Below are 21,143 nucleotides of genomic sequence, written 5' to 3'. Positions count from 1 at the left end.
GACCGCTGAACTGATTGCTGCAAATAGGAGGGGGGATAGGCAAAATGTCAGAGTTGCCAGGCTAGGTTATTACCACTTAGCTTTTGATCTGGCCCAGCTAATGAAAGCCCAGACAGGGGCTACTAAAGGAAGCTTGTTGTGGAAGATGCAGAGAATGTAGCTCTAAATGATCTTAAATTAATATCTGTTCACCTTCATGCTTGACTCTGAGTATAATGACATCAACTCACAAAAACGGCAGGGTAAGGTAGTCTTAAATCATTATCTGAATACCAAGTCTATAAAAAAAAGTCCAGTTTTAAGCTCATTAAGGGATACTGCTGAATACTCTAGGATATCAAATTAACCATTAAAATCTTTTGAAAATTGAGTCAAAAAACTAGGACATTTCTTTCATATCTTTAGACATTCCATCTTTGAAGTGAATAAAACTTAGAGCTTCTTAGTTGTTTCTTTTCTTTTTCTTTTTCCTAAGGCCGTGATGAATAGAACCTTGAAGGACATTTTCTTCAACTAGTTATGTCAAGTCTAAGAAGTTGCTTAGGAGACAAAATGCTTATGGAAGGTCAGCTGGTGTTTTCAGATGGTGTTTCAGAGTCCTTCAGTTTTGAGATTCAGGAAATGAGAGATCGGGACCATGGCTCTACTGAACAATTTGGAGGATAAAATCGAGATGCTTATTCAGGTGCATCATTTGGTGCCATTAGAAAAGTGAGATGAAATTAAGTTTTGTAATTTAGAATTATGATATTCACCTCAAAGAAGCACAATTCTTTCTTCTCTTACATAGTATAATGGATACTGACAGTGGGCCTTGAAGTAAGAAGACACAGAAGCAGGGGTCAATTTTGTTGTCATCTGTCCTGGGACTTTGAGCTTTTTTTCATTTAGTTATGATGATGATGATGATGAGAAGGAGGAGGAGGAGGATATATTGTGCAAAGAGGTTATAATTCTATAAGTCAGATTATGAGTACACTGTGTCTTGGTCAATGTCAACCCTTCTATCTTGAGATATTTTTCAAATCATCTGGATAACACTGAAGTATTATGAGAGTTAAACCAACTTTGAATATTTTTAATATGCTTGGTACAGTTTCTGACATGGCAATAGCTCTTAATTTTTTTTTCAGAATTAGCAATGGACATTGAAGGCCTTCTCCCTGTGCTAGCTCAGTAACTCCCCACAAGTTCTTGTGACACATCTGAGTCACAGTGACTGGAAGGGTGTTGATATGGACAAGGGATCAGAAGAGAAATTGGGTATTTGAACTTTTACTGTGTTACTGACTTGTTGTGTTCATTATGATTTGAAAATGGTATAACTTTATGCCCTCTTCCTTTTGATGATTATATTTGTGATATGAACAAAATGAGCTTTGGAGAACTTTATGTTGGGTAATCATTCATCTACCTAGGATTCATACTTTTTCTTAGAAGATTAAAAAAAAACAAACAAAAAATAGAGTAAGATCCCAGAACAGAGTTTCTCATGACCCTTCCCTAGAAATAAGGTTATGTTTTGATAGATACTCATGAAAGGATGTAGATGCATCCATGTTCAAGGATACAAATACAAATATACAAGTACAAATATCAGGGACACTCCTGAATGGTATTTAAAAAGATATTTAGTGTTGGACGGATAAGATAAATACAAAGACAAAGACAGTACATTAGATTAGGTCTCATCACATTGTTTCTAAGATTGGTAATAAGTGGTGATAATGAATAACTTTCTGAATTTGACAGTGACCTATTTTGTTAATTTGTAGACAGGATATTGTCAACAAAGTAAGAAAGGGGCTGGCCTAACATTTGATTGCTTGTGAAATGATAATCTACATCTCTTATATAATTCTTATAGAATCTCTGTACATGGGGAGTTTGTCATTCATTTTTTTCCCCACAGGAGAGTTTGTCTTTAAGAGGTTACAGAACTAGTGATGATCATACATTTTACAACAGAACAAATGGATGCTTTTAGTCATGGCGCTGAATTGCTGCCCCACTTGTAAAGGAATGTCATCTCCATTAACAAAATAAGTCAGTGCATCTAGTGCCACTGACATTCTGTTCTGAGCTTCTGGAAAAGATAGATGTTGACAGTTCTATTTTCCCTTGGGGGGTTCTTTCATCTGCTCCCCAGGACTGTACAACCACTATTCTGGCAACAAGTCATTCTCATGGTACCCATTAAAAAAGAATTTACTAGGCATAAAGGGAAGATTTCTTTTTCTTCCTTCTTAAGTATTGTTTATAATAGATGCAGCAGTGTACACTGGCTGTCTGCAAAAAGAATGGAAAGAAACTTTCGGTTGGCTTCCAATGCAAAGTGCTTTAGTATAGCAGAAACTCAGAGTAGCATATATATATATATATGCATATCTATAATGTTTTGCATAGCACATAAAGACTTTTCCTCACAATAGCAGGAAAGTCCTATAATTCTCACACATCCTTATCCCCTTGAAGTTCTGAAGTGGGAGCTTTGCTCTGCCCACACATGCTCAAGGACAAAGCAATGTATCCTGATTTGAGTAAAAGTGAGAATAAAGTAGACTGATCAGCTAACAGGAGAGCACAATGAGATGTGAACCCCAGAAGATGAGATCTTCTCACCTCACTTCTTGCTCTACTGGTTTGTTTATCTGTACTCCAGCTGAACATTCAGTTGTACTGCTCTGGGACTGATTTCTCTGGAGTTGAAGCTCAGTTGTAGGCTTTGGTTGAATACTCAGGTGACATCAAAACTTCCAGCCCAACTTCAACGTTGTGTTCTGGCTTTTGCTCTGTTTCCATGAGCAAGTTCTCTGTGTTTGCCGTAATTCTAGTTAAACATTTTTCCTTATCTTGAATATAGATAACCAACCTTGTTTGTCCTGAACTGTCTTGGTTTTAACACTGAAAATCCCATGTATCAGGAAATCTAGATATTTGGGCATGTTGGTGGTCAGTAACCATATAGACTATCTTGATAATGTGGATTGAATCTTCTCAACATTACATCAACACTCTGTCTCTTGTTAAGTTTGAACCCTCAGAAAAAAATTGCCAAAATTCTCTAGTTATCATTGGGTGTGTTAGTAAATCGAATTTTGAGTGTTGGCAATCAGTTTTCTTAAATAATTGATTTTGATGATCAAACCACCCACATCTTTTGAGCACAAATTATAATGATTAAAATTTCAGTTCATTAAAGAGTTCCATTAAATGCAGGGTATTCGGGATAAAGTTTGTCCTTGATTAATATGAGAATGTAAAAAGAATAGTGGAAGCTCATCACATTAGAGTAAATGTTTTATTTTGTAGGAAAACATTCTTGCCTGTCTGTATCCACAGGTCTGTAAAGATGAGGTACAAATGGGGTACAAAGAGTTGCCCAACTATGTTATCAGCCGTTGCTCTCCTTATTCTTTAAATCTCAATCTCCCTTTCTAAGAGCTTTGTCTAAATACATACTTCACATGACCCTTAAAGGATTCTTACTTTTAAGTAAAACACTTAAATAATAGTATCAACACCTGTGATGAAAAGAAAGGTTATAGTAACAAAATGTTTTATGTGACTAGTGAAGATTGGACTTAATATACTATTCTAAATTGTATGAAGTTTACTTTTACTGTAAAAGAAATGTCAGAGTTAATTAATGACATTTTCCATTGCTTGCAATGGATGTAGGATAATATCCTTTAAAACAAAGGGGTGACATTCAAGGTTAGTGAGGAACTCTCAAGAGCAGACTGTAGGAAGAGGGAGAGAGAGAGAGAGAGAGAGAGAGAGAGAGAGAGAGATAGAGAGAGAGAGAGAGAGAGAGAGAGAGAGAGAGAGAGAGAGAGAGAGAGAGAGAGAGAGAGGGAGAGAGAGGGAGAGAGAGAGAGGGAGAGGGAGAGAGGGGCACACATCTCATGGAAGGAATAAATAGGAATGTACCATCTGTTACTACCAGATGTTTGCTTCTTTGCTGTGAGATGGTGGGCAGTGGGCACACCTTGCAGAAATGCTCACATGTGATCAGGTTCATAACGAAGTCAGTGTGTTTGTTGCTTTAGAAATGGTAGCTTGTGGCCAGGAGTTTGGCCTAATGGTAGAATACTTGCCTAGCATGAAGACCCAGGGTTTGGTTCCTTGGTACCACGTACATAGAGAAAAAGCCAGAAGTGGTGCTGTGACTCAAGTGGTAGAGCTCTAGCCTTGACAATTGACCCAAGGACAATGACCCAAGGACAATGCTCAGGCCCTGAGCCCAAGCCCAGGACTGGCAAAGAAATAAAAAAGTAGCTTGTGACCCTGCTTTAGCAGTAGGATCCCTGGTCCTCAAAAGGAGTGGCCAATAAAGTTAGCCCACAAATGGGCTGTTTAGGCTATGGGTTTGGACAGAGTCTGCTTTTAGAAAGCCTGTTGGCTCAAAATGAAACCCCCGTGTACAACTAATTGATGTTAATAAACTGTAGACAAAAGTTAGAAATGTAAGGCTTTTGGGGACCTTTCATCACACTATAAAGAGCCTGGCATAAGACAGACTAAACTTGGGGTGGGGGTTGGGGGAGAGAATTCCAGCACCACCACTTCATATCTAGTTCCCAGTTAGCCATTTAGTGGGTCATTTAGCCTGTCTTGTTCTCACCGATGAAATGAAACCTCTCTCTCACAGGGTTGACTTGAGTATCAGATGAGATCATGTCTGAGAAAGTACTTTGTAAACTCTTAAATGCTACACAAAGGTTAACTGTTTTCTCATAATGTGGTTTATAATTGCCTGTATTTAGCTATTCTATGAGTCACAACATTGCCCCCAAAACCCAAGGCCTGGGATAAGTTATTCTGTGACACGGATATTATTCCTTTCCCCAGGTACAAGCATTAGAAAAGGTTAGCACTATATTAAGTAATAGATCTATTGCGCTATTCAATTATTCATGATTATGAGTTCAGTGACTGATCGGTTTGATTGAAATAATCATCAGGTGTCCTCAGGACTCTGGAGAGGAAGCTGATAAATGACATAAGCTTTCTTCAATGTGATGACTTTGCTACCATTAAATACCAAGAAAAACCAATTAATGGAGTCACAATGAGGAAAAAATGTGATCTAGTTCCCATCTGGAGCTTTAAGGAACTCATTCCTTCTTTGAAGTGATTGTTCCCTTAACAAATCAAAGCTTTTCAGAAAAAGTTTCTAAGTAGTGAACAATTTCAATCATTTCCTGAAGATCGGTTTCTGAATAAGAGGGAGAAAAATCCCATTTATTTTACTCAGAAAAGGATATGGTATGTTTTTTTAAACACTGGTATTTGCAAAATGCATAGGTTTGGTTCACTTAAGTCAGCGATTGTAGCAACTGCTTATCAGCAGGTTTGAGCTAAGTCTTTTCTGAGGAAATCGGTGCTCTCTAGCCAGAACTTCGCTGGAAGGCTCTGGAATGACAGCTGGGATTCACAACCAACAGGAGAATTCTACTTACATTAACTTGTCATCAAGTGTTCATCTCTAAATTAAACTGAGTTTCTCCTCCTCCACCTCCACATCACCACAACCTTTGCTATTGCTCTTACTTTCTCCATCTGTCATGCTCAAATGTTGTGGATTTGTCCTTTTGTTCTCTTGGTTTTTGCCTTTTTATATTATATAAAATATGTTTATGAGTTCTGCTCAAAATATGTCTGGCTAGACCCTCATGGCTGCCTGTGGTATGCCACCAGCCTAACCCTAGCTTTTATATTTTCAGTGTCAGGGCAGCTCTGCCTCCACTCCTCTGCTTCCTTCAGTCCCATCCAAATATTTCTGTGATGGCATGTCCACTACAGCATCCTCATTTCTACACTAGGCAAAGGCTCTATCTCTTGCTACCCAAAGCCCAGGCCCTTTCTTGCTGTACCCATTCTATCATGCATGTTCCCCTTGATCTGGTAGGGAACTGCTCCTGCCTCTCCCACCCATAGGTTTCACCAGAGCTCAACCATCTGTCATTTTCCCTTTGTAGTTCTTTCTCCTGAAACTCCTGGGGTTAATTTAATCCTCTCTGTGTGGAGTTTAGGGACATCCAGAATCCAGGTGGGCATAAAGCTGCTTCAAAAATGGACATTTATCCACCCCAATATCAATTTTGGGTTCTTTCTTCAAGTTGTCTTCCTATTCTGTTGTGAAAATCAAATGCACTCCATATAGAAAGTAGACTGTCTTCATCCTAGTGGCAAACCATTCTCCCTAACCTCGACATCTGTAGCCTTGAGTCCCAAGGAGTGAGCAGGAGGAAGTCTATGCCATAAGGGCAGAGTGTCTGTGAGAAGTGTAGTTGGCCTGGGGGATGTGGCAGAACTTGAACGTCCATAGTTAGTGGGTAGTGGAAGGACTGAAGGAGAAGATGGAACTGTGACTGAAATCTCCTGGAGAGACCCTGAGGCTAGAAAGAATTTATCAAGTCTATGACTTGATCTAGGCCAACTTACCTAGAAGCTTCAGGAAGATGATGAGTTAACTTGAGAATAACAGTGCATATAGCTCACAGATACATTTTAAATGTTATTGTATTTATTTATAAAGCCAATGAACTAACAGACAAACTTCAACCAATGGCATCTTGCAGTTTGTGTAGGTTAATAATAATGTTCTCTTTCAGGATCATCCTATGTAACTGAAATCAATGAGATAAGGTATGTAAAACATGCAGCACAATTTCTGGTACCTAGTGGGTCTTTAAGAAATGGGAGTGCTTTTATTTTTCCATTTCCCCAAATTTAAATAAATTATTTACACAGGTAAATTATGTTTAAAGTATCTCTGTGGACTGCTTGTTCTTGTTCATGGGATTGATCCTTCCCTCTTCCTTCCCTCCCTCTCTCCCTCCCTTCCCTCCCTCCCTCCTTTACTTCCTCCTTCCCTCCCTCCCTCCCTTCCTTCCCCCTTTCCTTCCTTCCTTCCTTCCTTCCTTCCTTCCTTCCTTCCTTCCTTCCTTCCTTCCTTCTTTCCTTCCTTCTTTCCCTCCTTCCTTCTTTCCTTTCTTTCTTTTTCTCTTTCCTTTTCTTCTCCCTCCTTCCCTTCCTCCCTCCCTCCCTCCTTCCTTCATTCCTTCCTTTGTGTGTGGGATATGGGGCATCAAGTCAAGGCAAGGGCCTTATTTTTTTTTAACTTTTATGTTGTTGTTGATCCTGGGGCTTGAACTCCAGGACTAGGAGTTTCTCTGATTTCCTGACTTTACTGATGGGTAATTTTCCCTGACTTTGCTGCCCAGGCAGCAAACAAGGCTTTGAACAAGGATCCTCAGATCTCAGCCTCCCACCAGTGCCTGGGTGCTGCTTTAAATTCAAATCTACACTCTACCGCTTAAGGCACACTTCCACTTCTAGCTTTCTAATGGTTCATAAGAGATAAGAGTCCCACAGGCTTTCCTGTCTATGTGGTCTTAAACTGCATTCCTCATATCTCATCTTTCTGGTTACAGGCATGAGCCACCAAGGCCCAGCTTAGTTCAGAGGAATTTAAAAAGTCCTCAAGAAGTAGAAGAAAATATAGAGAGATGAAAGAGAATTGAGTAGGTGTTTGCCTGTCTCAGGTATACAAAATGTAGAATATGGCATCAAATAAGTTTTACATGAATATTTTCAGTCCTCACTTCCAATATTCACTATGATGTAGTAGAATATTTACACAAAGGAGGCAAATTTATTTGAATAGAAGCAGCATGTGGAAATTTGAATTTGCAAAATGAGCAAATTATTTGTGATTATTCTGCTGTGAAACATTTTTTTTTGCTTTCTAAGACATAAATTGAGTTATCTTTTTTGTAGCATGAGTTTCTCATAAACTGAATTCTATCTTGCTGAAAAGAATATTAATATACAGTTGAATAAATCTGCAAAAACTAGGAATTTTTGATATTATTATTTTTGTTTTTCTCTTGGTTTTGAGATTACAAAAAATATAAAATCCTCAGGGTAACAAATCTTAAGAACCTCACTAACACCCAGCGTGCTGTTTCATGTCATTGGGTCTTCATCTTCTATAGAGCTTTCTCCCAGTATTTTCTAAGCAGATGGTTCCCTACTTTTAATGGTTCAATTTAGGATTTTTTAAGTTGCATAATAGTGCAAAATTGATAGCATTTGGTAGAAGCTATACTTTAAACTTTGATCTTTTCCTAGACTAGCCATATGTGGTATGATACTCCTATATGATCTAGAACAGTGACAGCAGATCAGTTTTCTATGTGTGTATGAATGTGTGTGTGTGTGTGTGTGTGTGTATGTGTACATGTGTACATGTATGCTGTGTCACCAAGGTAGGGTATTTAGTAGGATAGGTATAATCCATGTGTTTTTAACTTAGAATATTTTTAATATATGATGTTATCTCATAATTTGGGGGAGAGATCTGTAATCTATTTTGTAAAATGTGTCATCTACAAGAAAATGTCTCATTTCACTTATTTCTTTATCCTTTTCATGATAAAGTTTATGCATTTTATATGTTGAAAGTATTAGTTTTTGGAATTTTTTGTATTTAACCAACAACTATTAAGACTCTTCTTTTGATCATTTTACAAATTAGATATGAACATATATGTGTATGCATGCATGGTTGTATGAATATTTGGCCTAGTTTATAAAGCAAACATAAGCAATTTCATCAAGTTTTTATTAAATAATTGCTCAACTGAATTCCAAAAAGAATATGTGTATATCTCACTTAGAAGTGACATTTGGAAAGCTGTTTGGAGAAGTTGTCTCTCAGTATCATATAATTCTCAGGAAGATGAAATCTATTCTCCAGGAATTGAAATCCTCCAGAGTTTACTGTCTCATCACACCTAGCTTTTAATCACCTCTTGATGATTATGATGCTGGCAATAGACAATATCCACCAGTGACCTTCATATGAGAATGTATGTCAGAAAATGGGGCCTGTGATGGTTGACTGGGATTAGATATTTCTCTTCAGTGGCAATTTGAAAAAAAATACCTGCAAAGGTTTTCCAGAGCCATCATTATGTACCAGAAAAGAAGTTGCCAAGATCTTTGTGGCTATCCAAATCTTTCAGCTTTGTTTTTGCCCACATATTTGGTTTTGAAGAGAGAGGAACATATTTAACCTGATGGATAGGAAACTCTTCTAAAATGTGCTGCATTGATGAGTGATGACTAAGGTAATCATTGAGAAGCTAGAACTTGTGATGTCAGAAGTGGAGTCAAGGGGAGGGGTGTACACAACTGGACAGAGGAGGGGCAGGCTGATGCAGTCATAACAATCAAGGTATCTTTGTGAAAATGGAACTAGTTCAACTGAGGATGGGTGGGGTTGGAAGAATTGGGGGAGAATGTAGTCATCTACTGACATGTTGAATTGCTATTTGTAAGAAAAACTCATCTAAAGATCATATCATTATGATACTCATATGAGTTTGTGAGTCAGTACCCCTCAAATAGTATTTATATCATATAAATCTGTTCAACAGATTGCTTTGAAAAAAACCATCTACATGAGGATGAATTTAGTCTAATACTTTAGGGTTTCCATATGTCCAGCTTTTGGTATTGAAATCTGGATTTTTTTTTCTCTTCTGCATGCTCAGTTTACAAGAACAACAATGACGAAAGATGTTCTCTCTCTTGTAGGATTTTTTTTTCAGTATCTCCAAGATTGTCTTTTCTTCCTCTAGCTCCCTAGAGCCTTGTCTTATCATCCTTAGAATCCTTAGCAGATCATTTTCAAGGTTGTATTCATCTGTCTCCTTGATGTTCTGTGAGCTCTCCTAGGTGACCCTGTTTCTTCTGCTTCCTCCAAACTCTTCGACCACCTTAGGACTGGATTAATGAAAGGCAAGTGTCATGTTGACAAATATGCACAAAATACCTCTTGTGTTTGAATAATACAATAGCCCCATTTTTTTGGGAAGAGCTCAGTGAATTCAGATAGTGTTTAGATAAATGTGGCTGTGGGCAAGGGGCCCTGCTTTTCTATGAGGGCAACAAGAACCTTCCCCACAGTTTCCAGGAACCTCCAACCTTTTTCAAAAGTCTCTAGTCAAAAACATCCACTGTGTCTGCCATCTGCTCTCCTTGACCTGCTCTTTCAGAATGTGGTAGATGGAGGAAGAGAATTGGTGGATGAGAAGGATGAAAAATAAAAAGCAAATGGAGCTGCTTTTAAATCAACACAAACATTATTTTGCTTATGGCTTGGGGGAAGTAAAGGAGAGATTGTCATTTGCAAATATTTATTTTTGAAATGGAGTTCAAGTATTATTAATTTTGTGACAAAGCACGAAACAACGTACAAAAATGCTTCTCAATCTCTTCCTTGTGACATTGGAAATCCAGGAAAATGTAAGAGACCAGGAAATTATTTCTTCAGTTAGTGCTAACACTTATAGACCAAGAGTGTTGACCAGAACAAAGAAAACCTTTCCAGCTTTCTGGCCTTGCTTGTGCCAGGCTGAGAAAGTGCTGAGGAATGTAATCTGATGATATTATGCCATGACATTGTGTCAATATGCGATGATGTGTTGTGATGGCATAGCGTCATCACGTGGTGACGCAACATCATGACGTAAGACGTCACAACTCCAGGTAAAGACATGATTCCAGGAGTGTTTTTAGGCTGGAGACTAATCTACGCTTAGTTAATTAGGACTTGGGGTCTAAAATAGCATGACATCTGTAAATTAGAGGGCAGAAAACTTCTGCTTCAGTGAGGCATGACTCTATAGTTTATACGTAGCTCCTTGTAGAAATGATAACCTCTGTCCTTGCAAGGCAGATTTAGAAATCGAAATATAATTCATTTAACAGATGACTCCTGTCACGGGTTGTCCGTATGTGCATTATTTTTCCGTGTGTAACTATGAACTGGTGCTAAATTTAAATACAATTTGACAATGAAATTTAAAAATATAATCCACTCCTAATTTGCATATTTGTTAAAATATTTGATATTTCAGAGTTGCTGTGTAAAATGATTTATAATTGGCACTATAACTAATCTTTGCATGCTTTTCAAAATATTCTTATACTAGGCGTCTAAATAATATGAAAGTGTTAAAAAGGACATTTCTGAGTGTGATTGAGTGTATGTATATATGTGTGTGCACACTTGTGTATTTTCCTGGAAAAGCTCTGTGTTGTGTGTTTATATATTTATTTCTTCTGTTCCTGGAGCTTGAACTCTGGGCCTGGGTGCTGTCCTTAAGCTTTTGTGCTCAAGAATAGTGCTTTCTTACATGGACCCCGGTTTTAATTCAGGCTTTTAGTGACTTAATTGGAGATAAGGGCCTCACAGACTTTCTGATGTGGGCTGACATTAAACAGAGATCTTCATATCTCAGCTTCCCGAATACCTAGGATTATAGATGAGAGACACCAGGCCTGTGTTTATTTTGTGTTGCAGTTTTACTATCTTGAAAATGAAGGTACTGTATTTTTCTGGATTTAGTAGAAAAATTGAATGGGCAAATTACAGAATATATGCACGCATTTCCTTTGTGCTTTTTTGAAATTTATTTTTATTGTAATGTATAGAGGGGTTAGTTATGTTCACCAGATAGTAGGTGCATTACTTCTCATATATTGATACCACTTCCCATGTTTTTGTCTCCATTTCCCTTCCTCCATCCCTCCCAAACATCTTGCTTTCCCCATTCCCTTTTATGCCTTCTGAAAGTGATACATGACTTTTTGATAGAGTTTGAAACGGTGGCTGATTACTTTTGAATATGAAGCTTTACTCCTTGGCAGCTCACATAAGCAGCGGAGAAAAACAATGACCACATTTGTGAATTATTGTTGGTTTACACATTAAACAAGCAAAGTAATTCCTTATAACTTTAACTAACAGGTTGTTTCTTGATTATAGGATATGATTGCTTATTAATAAATGGACTTATTTTTGGATTCTGCCAGGGTACTTTGTCTCACTTGCCTTTTTGTGTTAGCCATGTATACATTTTTGGAGCCCAGTTCTCCAAAAAGTGTGAGAGACGAACATCATTGACAGAGGAACAAACATTTGTTCAATGTTCTTGATTTTATTTACTTTTTGGTTTATACTGGTGCTTAACTCGGGGCTTCTGTTCTTTCTTTCTTTCTTATTTATTTACTTATTTATTTATTTTTACTTGCACATTACTACTTGAACCATGGCTGCACTTCTGGACTTTTGCTGGTTAGTTGGAGATAGAAATCTTTCAGATTTGTCTGCCTAGGCTGGCTTTGAATTTTGATCCTTAGATCTCAGCTTCCTGCGTAGCTATAGCTAGAATGAGTGTCAGCCTCTGCTTTCTGGTCTTATTCTAGGCCAGTGCAGCTGAGTGAGTGAACAGCACAAGTTGTTAACTCATACAACCTTGCCAGTCACATAGCTGGTAACACTAGATCCTACATATAGATGAACAGTTTATATAATTTAAAACCAGTGTGTGCAATCTCTTACTTTGGTTGGATGCTGTAAGGTAAAGTTTAGACTGTAATACTTTTATTTCTCTTTAGATGGCAATTGTTCTGTTTGGGCTGGTAGTGATCTATTGTGATTGATTTCTTGCCTGTACTCAGGAAGATCCTTAGGCAACATATCATCTCCAATGTTCCTTAAATAAGTTCACTTAGTTTCAAGTTGGGGAACAATCAGTTCCAGGAAAAACGGAGCTTTTTAACTTTGAAAATACTTTATTATTCAGTAAATGCTACTAACACTACAAATGACTGCTTTGTTCTATGTAACCTGGTAAAAATGGATCATTAAGAAACTGAGAAGAGTATATAGCCCATCATAGATTTTTATGTCTATGTAGTTATGTTTACATCTCCAAGACCATGTCCATAACATTGGGTACCCAAATATTGAGCCATCACTCTTGTATTGTTTGGATCTAATATAATGTTTTATTACATAGATTAACATGTATTTATGACATATAAACCTTCAGCTTAATTTTAATTATGTTCTGAAACGTAAGTGCCAGTGATTGTATATAGAGATTCCCTTCTTGAATACTTGTTTTTTTAAACATGATATTTGAAATATGATGTAGAAATATCTACATTTATTTACTAGATGGATGTAATTGCAGAGGAAAGACAAAGTATTTTCAGTAAGTTCAAACTTATTAAAATGACCTTTTGTCTCTCCACAAAAAAAAACTGAGAAGAATTACTTGTACAGAGAGTGTCACCTAAAATTTTTTTGTTGTTGGTTGTGGGGCTAGAACTCTGGGCCTGGGTGCTGTCCCTGAGCTCTTTTGCTCAAGGCTATCTCTACCACTTGAGCCACAGCACCACTTCCACCTAATTATTTTTAAGGCTGTATTTTCCTGATTGTAGATATAAGGCCCAAGTTTCCTCTCTGAAATCTTGTTACACTAACAGTTGACATCACAAACATTCTTCCCCCGGAGAGGAAGTAAACTTTGATCCTATTCCCCTATGAATCATCATTTCAAAATGGAGAATTTTACTTGATGAGGATTTGATGCTTATTCTACCATGAGTTGTGGTTTTATCTATGTTTTGTGTGATGAATATGTTTGAATATATATCCATATAAAATATCTGTGTGTGTGTGTGTGTGTGTGTGTGTGTGTGTGTGTGTCTGTGCGTGCATTCATCCACTAAACCTCAGTTTACTCTTTGGGTGTATTTTGAGTAATATTATTTCCATTCTTTGTGTCATCTTCATATTTAAAGAGAACTCTTGGGTCCCTTAGTAATTTTTCTTCTTTCAGTCTAAGCACATCACACTCCCCAACGCCCCCCCCACACACACTTAGTTTGATATGGAAAGCTTGCGTTTCCTTTGGTATGAGATATTAAATGTCTACTTTGTTTATGTCTCTAAGATTCAATTCCATTTTATATAATTAGCCCTCACATTTACTTACAATCTAGAGTTTAATTACCTGTGACCAAAAGAACAAGCTATGGTGTTTCTGTTTTAAGATACTTTATTATTCCATCAAAAGAAGAGATTGGTGTTTGGGTAGTCAAACCCTATTGTGGATACAGATTGCATTTGCTGTTAACCAAAGTCTCAATGTCTCTTTCAAGATACTTGAAAAACCATGTTGTTTTTTTAATACTGTACACCTGTGAAGGTTGTTTTTGGATCCTAAACTAATCTCTGTTAAATTTCAATTTGTTCAACTTGACCCATTTTTTCACCCTGTCAGATCTATTTTGATTTAAACAACATATTTATTATCCCACTCAACTTTGTATCATCTTCCCATTTTAGATCCTTTGCTCTCTATTTATCTATGGCACTGGCAATGTTTGAGAATAGAAGAAAGTCAAGGACAAAATTCCCATACACAGTTGAGAGCCTTCTTTCGTTTGGGCCAGTACTGATGCTTGAAATCAGGGCCTTCCTCTGATGCTAAGCTTTTTAGTCCCTCAACCACTTGAGCTGCACATCTACTTCCAGTTTTTGTTGTTGGTTTTGGCAGTGATGGTGGTTGGTTGGAGATAAGAGTCTCAAAGATGTGTCTGCTTGTCTGTCTTCAAATTATGATCCTCAATCTAAGCCTCTTGAGTAGGTAGAATTATAGTCATGAGCCACTAGAGCCCAGCTAACATCTTTTTCATAACTACTCTTTTGCATAGAGCTGGCCATATTCTTTCCAGTCCTACTATCCAGTGTGCAGTTTTTCACTTTTTCCATTAGGATGTAAAAGGCCCTGTCAGATGTTTTGCTATAATTCAGCATATTTTATTGATTGTATTTCCTGACCAAACAGACTAATAACTCCCTCAAAGACAGACACAAGTTTGTGTACATAACATGGTAGGTGAAGAAATTTGGTGAAGACAAAATCGATACTGCAGTTAATTCTCAAAGCCAAGCACCTACAGGTAGTAAAATTCAACTCTATTTGTCTAAATGAGAATGAAGTCTGAATGGATCCACTGAGTAAATCTCAAGATACCAATTCTCATTATTTAAGCTTCAAGTCCATTTGTTTCATCTCTAGAGGTATATATCATCATAAATATAACAAGTATAAAGTTGTAGTTAAGTGTTGAATGGAAGTTAAAAGTTGATGGACGCTTCAGGCTTTGGAGTGATAAACAAAAAGAAGGCTTATAAAGAGTTCATTGTTATTGCAGTGGGCCTAGACAGAATTCATCAAACCACTAAACTAAGGATGAAACCTTTTCTAGGAAGAAGATATCTACCTCTTAGGGTTACTGTAAAACTGAAAGGACAAATGGTCATAAATATCTACTTATGACCTAGCAGAAACCATGACAGTATAAACATTAATTCTGTTAATTTTTTCTATTAATTACTTCAGCAAGTATTAATTGTATACTATTCTATGGTGTATACTAGATGTTTTGGTATAGTACCCGAGAAACTGTTCATTTTCCTTCTATGAAATAAAATATATGTAACTATGTAATCAATATAAAACATTTATATATATATATTTATGCTACATTGAATCTAGCTGGGATCTATGTGATTCGTTAAAAATTTAATTAATATATTTTTAATCAAAAGAATTGGAAGTTTACAGAAAAAAATAGAACAGTCTCAGTTAAGGGGATGCAGTGGGGAGGGCAGACCGGGACTAAATGAGGATAAATATGGTCAAAGTAATTTATTTACATGTATGATAATAGGGCAATTAAACGTCCTGAAATTGTTTTAAGAAGTAAAGAGCGGGTTAAAGAGAGGGATGGGGAGTAAGTTTGACAGGATGTATGAACTTGTTAAAATGAAAATGTTCTTCTTTACCACTAATATATTAAAAGGGTTGAAAATTCAGACAGGGATAGAACAATTACCTTATTTGGTTATTATATAGAACAAAAAGATTTCATAAATGGAAATAATATCATGAGTAAGAGCAGCCTGTACCTATCACAGATTAGATTACTGAACCCAAGAGATTTTGTGAAAACCATGTAGGAAATCTATCTAACACCAGACTTACTGATGTTGACATATACTCCTAGCTGGTCAATATTAGATCTATTTCTCCCAATATCACTCTGACCAAATGCCTAAAAAGTTCAAGAGTTTCTGAAATCCCAGAAAGTTGTGATGCAGAGTCACAAAATCATTCTAGCTAATCATTAGTCAGTGATCATTCCATCATTCAATGACCAGTCATTAATCTTTGTAGTGAATCACTCTAATCAATCACAGTGCCATTGTAACCTGGCCTCATGATTGCCAGTATGAAAATTAGTAAAACTTAAAAGATATGATATATTACGCTAGTTATTATATTTTTCTTTGCTTGACATATCGTGTAAGAAAGAGTAAAATAGTCAAATGTGGTCATCATTTGTAGGCATTGCTCTGATTTTCATGTGATTTTTTTCATATATTTTTATTGTAATTAATAGAAGGGTTACATGATATTTGCCAGATAGAAGGTCCTTTAATTCACATACATTCATGTTATTGAAGTGATGGGTGACATTCAAGAAGAACCAGTAAGCCAATCTATTTAGAAAGAGGATTTCCTGTGTAAGGCATACCTTGAGGGAAGTTCAAAAGAATCAATTCCTGGAAATAAGAAGCTAAGCTTTCCTTCATGGAAAAAGTCAAATCGTTAGTTAAGATGAATCGTTTCTGATGTTGAGGTAGGGGATAAAGAGGTAAGGGTGATAGCTAAAGAAAAAGGATAGAAAAGTGAACATCACTGTCATGTTGACTTGAAATTCCTTTGCACTTGGTGAAATATATTGCTAAGGGAAGAAATTCTCCTTCAAGGAAAGGTTGCTTATCAATTCAAGGTCACTTTCTAAATCTAACACAGCTTGTCTAGAGGCCAAACTTTTCTGGTTTTATTTTTATTCTTCTTGCCTTAAAATATATCTTACAGCACAGATTGTATGATTCCTGGTTGTGATCTGCTATTAGCCCATGCCTGTCCCATTTGCTAAGGCCATTGTGAACAAGGGGGCTATTAGGGAGGACAGCTGGATGAGACTGGCCACTGTTCATGCATAGAGAAACGAAGGGGCAGGCCAGTTTCTATGTGAGCACCAAAATAGATCATAGGGGTGCCCAAGGAAGGAGACTTCAGAGATCTCTGAACTCAGTTTCCTCTGTTTTGCCTATTAGGAATCTGAGGCCCAGAGATAGAAAATAGTAACACCATAGTGCTACTGTCAGAATGAGGTTTCCAAAACTCCAGTAATTGAATAGCAAATGGCTACTAATTATTTTTCTTTCTTAAATTATTATTTTTATAATCTTTACTTGCACAAAAGAGTTGCCATTTCACATAGCAGTGCATGAATGCCATGCGTCTTGATCAGTGTCAGTCCTTTCAATAGTCTCACCCATCCCACCCCTCCCCACCCCTTCTCTCAATCTTCTTGATTTTGTAGAATGTACATTGAATTCTTGATTTCATTCTTCTCTTCATTCTCTTCATTTGTCTATCTCTTGGCCCCATTCTACCCTTTTCCAGTCTCTGCTTCCTGGTGTTTATTTTGTTGAATTTCTTTTTCTTTCTAAGGCAAAATTCTCTTTTGAGTCTATATTAGTTAATACATTTGTATACAATTGCATATCACCCAATGTATGTACTTATAAGTTTATAAGCTAAATCTAGCTTCCACATACAATGGCAAATAAGTATCCTTTGTCTCTCTGGGCCTGACTTACTTCACTTAACATTTTTTCCAGGCCTTTCCACTTCTTTACAGATAGTACAGTATCATTCCTTCAACTGATTTCGATTTTCTTTATCAAAATTGTAATGAAGCATTTTATTTATTTGGAGTAACAGAAGAAATACCTTTGTATCTATTTCACCTATTTCTGAGTCAAACCTTCCATACTTCTGTTTTATGTTCTTCAGATTTTTAAAGAAATGAAATTTAGAAAGCCCCATTAATACACATCCCATTCTCTTCTTTCTCCAGAGTGAACCACTTAGATAACTGCTTAATCATTCTTTCCAGATCCTTATGATTTTTCTACATGTGATCACACTATCATTTTTGTTCTGCATGGTATAACAGTTATCAAACTATACAGATTCTTCCACAGCTGACTTCACTTCTTCAATATTATGTTTCTAAGACTTCTTTGTTGCTATATCCTTATATACTGCTCATTCATTTAACTATGAGTAGTATTCATATACATATATATATATATATATCCTATCACAGGTCATGTATTCGTGTTGATAGGTATTAGGGTGAATTTTCATTATTAGAAACAATTCCAGAGTATATTTTTAGGATGTATTCTTGAATTCATTTTACTTACTTTTGCACTGACATGAGTTGCTACAGTGGTGAGCTGTACTGAGCTACCCAGGTCAGTGGGGCCTGGAGTAGCTGCAGCCTCTTGCCTTGTAGTTACAGCCTTTTGACATTTCATACATTTAACATGGGGTATCACCTATGGACCTATTGCACAGATACCATCATTTTCTCTTTTAGCTGAGGTGTGAAAATGTTGGAATGCACTCTACTAAAGCAGCACTTCTCAAATTGTAGCATGTATCAGAATCACTTAGGTGTGCTAATCCAAAAGAGATTGCTGATGCCATTATCTGGAAAATGCCTGATTCCGTGTATCTGGAAAGGAGTCTGCATAAGGCTGACATTCTATGTTCCTGGTCTCAGAAGCAGTCTTTGAGAGACACCTGGGAGATGAATTGTGAGTTCTAATGGATTATTCCAATGCATTTGCATAATACGTCCAGCATCTTCATTGAAATTAGTATGGCACATAAGCTACAGTGTGACTTAAAAATAGAAATTATATAGTTGGGTTTTTTTTTGTATTAGTACTGGGGCTTAAGCTCAGGGCCAGAATGGTGTTCCTGAGCTTTGTTGCTCAAAGTTAGTACTCTATCACTTGAACCACAGGTTTACATTCTGCCTTTTAATGCTTAATTAGAGATAAGGGTCTTACCATGGACTTCCTTGCCTGGGCTGGCTTTTGACCATGATCCTCAGATCTCAGCCTCCTGAATAGCTAGGATTATAGCTATGAATTTTGTGTTGAAAATAAAAACAAGAGATTATGTAATATACTCAGAAACCATTTCCCCTCTAATAGTAAATTCTACATTTCCTCTAGAGTATGTAAACTAGTAACAGAACTTTCAAATACAATTAAATGAGAAAAGTAGTCCTTCCGTCCTTCCCGTTATTTTATGGAATAATCAATAGGTCCATCACCAGCTCACAAAGGAAGGAAAAGCATAAAAGGAAATGTTATGCAAAGGCACAAAGTAATCGGGAGGTGCCGTGTGATGTACACCTCCTGGAGGGGGCGGGGATGGGGGAGCAGCTCTGTTTCCGTTGATGTCCTCTTTGTTCCTGTCTGCACCCTCACAGATATAGCTTGAGTGTATTTCCAAAGAGAAATCACGTCCCCATTGTAAGGGGACATGGAAACTTGGTCCCAATGGAAGTGCATTAGAAGCTGGTTAATATTTAAGATGGTGCAGTGGGAGGTGTTTAGGTTTTGGGGACACTATCCTTGGAAGAGATTACTGGTGGGATGAAGGAGAAACAGCACCATCAGGAACCTTCATTGTTTTGTCAGGGCAGGTGTTCCAAGGGCCATTGGCTGAGATGGGCCAGATCGAGGATGGTCCTCTTCCCTCAGGCAGATAGCCCTGTCAAGTATGTGTTAGGGAGCACAAGGTCTGCTTCAGGACCACTTGTTCCTGCCAAGCTAAACTATAGCTTGCACAGATTTTATTTTACAGGCCACCTTCTACTGAAGGGATAAATGGGGTATCATTCTTGCCAAGGGAGAGAAATGAATATGCTTCTAGAAGGACAGAAGGAAATTCCAGCAAGGGTTGAACACTACATGGGATACAGTCGAAGGGTCAGTGTCTCAGTCTGGTTTCTGACATCAGCCAATATATAAAGAAAAGAAGTTTCTAGAGTTTATATTACAGAGACGGAAAGTCCCAAGACTGGAATTATCATAGATAGTAGCCCCTGGTGTGGGTCATGTGACTACAATATAACAGAGAAGAAGGGTTTACAAGACAAAAGAGGAAACAAAGAAAGAAGTGGCCACAGCCTGCACTCACAGCAACTAATCCTCTTGTACAAGGCAGTGATCTGTTTATCTTCACTCACCTGCTACCTCCACCTCTGCCCACAGCACTCATCTGAATGATTACAACAGATTCATATACTCTTGATTCCTATTTCCTTTCCAATCTATTCGTTATATTGGGACCAGACTGAACTTTAAAAACTACAAACTAGATATGTGATACTACTGCTAAAAAATATCCCTTTGAGGTGACATCTCTTTTCTTTTGGAGCTAAATACAAACATTTTAGCATGACCTGATCATAGTTCCTGCCTTTATTTAGCAATGCCTTACATGGTAGGTAAGCACACAATAGTCCTGCATTCCATCAGACACACACACACACACACACACACACACACACACACACACACACACACGACTCTCTTCTCTCTCCACCTCCAACCCATCTCTCCCTGCCTCCGCCCCCTGCTCTCTAACTTTTTCTTTGTCCTTGATTTTCTCCTTGAGGAAACACTATAGCAGACCAGGTTCTCCTGTTACTTGAAAAGTTTTCTTCATCTATCCCTTGCTCTTTTCATAACTTGTGTCTATTTAAGTTAGACATGAAATTCATTTTCATTAAGAGGCTGCTCAGGTATCTCAGTCTAATGTGCTGATTTTGGTCATGTGAGGAGCAGCCTGAACTTTCTCTTCCTTCATGGCTTACCATCCAATTGTGGATTTCTTGTTTTATTTCCTTTTTTTCCCCCAACAAAGACAGGATCCTTGTTACTTTATTTTTATAATCAAATTCCCAAGACCCAAGATGGTACCTACATACCACTAAATAAATGAAATAGATGTCTGTGGCTGATTAATACACATTTTCCATGGAATACATGGAGAATACAACACATACATACATTTAAATTTCTCAGTGTTATGAAGCTATACGCCTAGGTCAATGTACTTTGTTGAAAACATTCATCTTCAATAGACTAGAATTTTAATCCATGAAATCTAATTTTATGTTGATTTAACTGGGAGCCATCCATTTTTCACTGCTGAGAAAAGAGAATTATTTTATTAGTAAACTCAATATCACACACACACACACACACACACACACACACACACACACACACACAGAAAGGAAGGGATGGAAGG

At 37.3% G+C, this 21,143-nt stretch overlaps 1 protein-coding gene across 1 annotated transcript in view; it reads left to right on the top strand.

Moving 5' to 3' along the window:
- The window catches only part of Grm8 (glutamate metabotropic receptor 8), a 729,702-nt gene that overhangs the window by 183,208 nt on the left and 525,351 nt on the right, over positions 1-21,143 (top strand). The window lies entirely within an intron of this gene.

Source organism: Megascapheus bottae, chromosome 5 (genome assembly GCF_031878675.1).
Source record: "Megascapheus bottae isolate mThoBot1 chromosome 5, mThoBot2.hap1, whole genome shotgun sequence".
NCBI lineage: Eukaryota > Metazoa > Chordata > Mammalia > Rodentia > Geomyidae > Megascapheus > Megascapheus bottae.
This window is presented reverse-complemented; position numbering and strand designations above follow the sequence as displayed.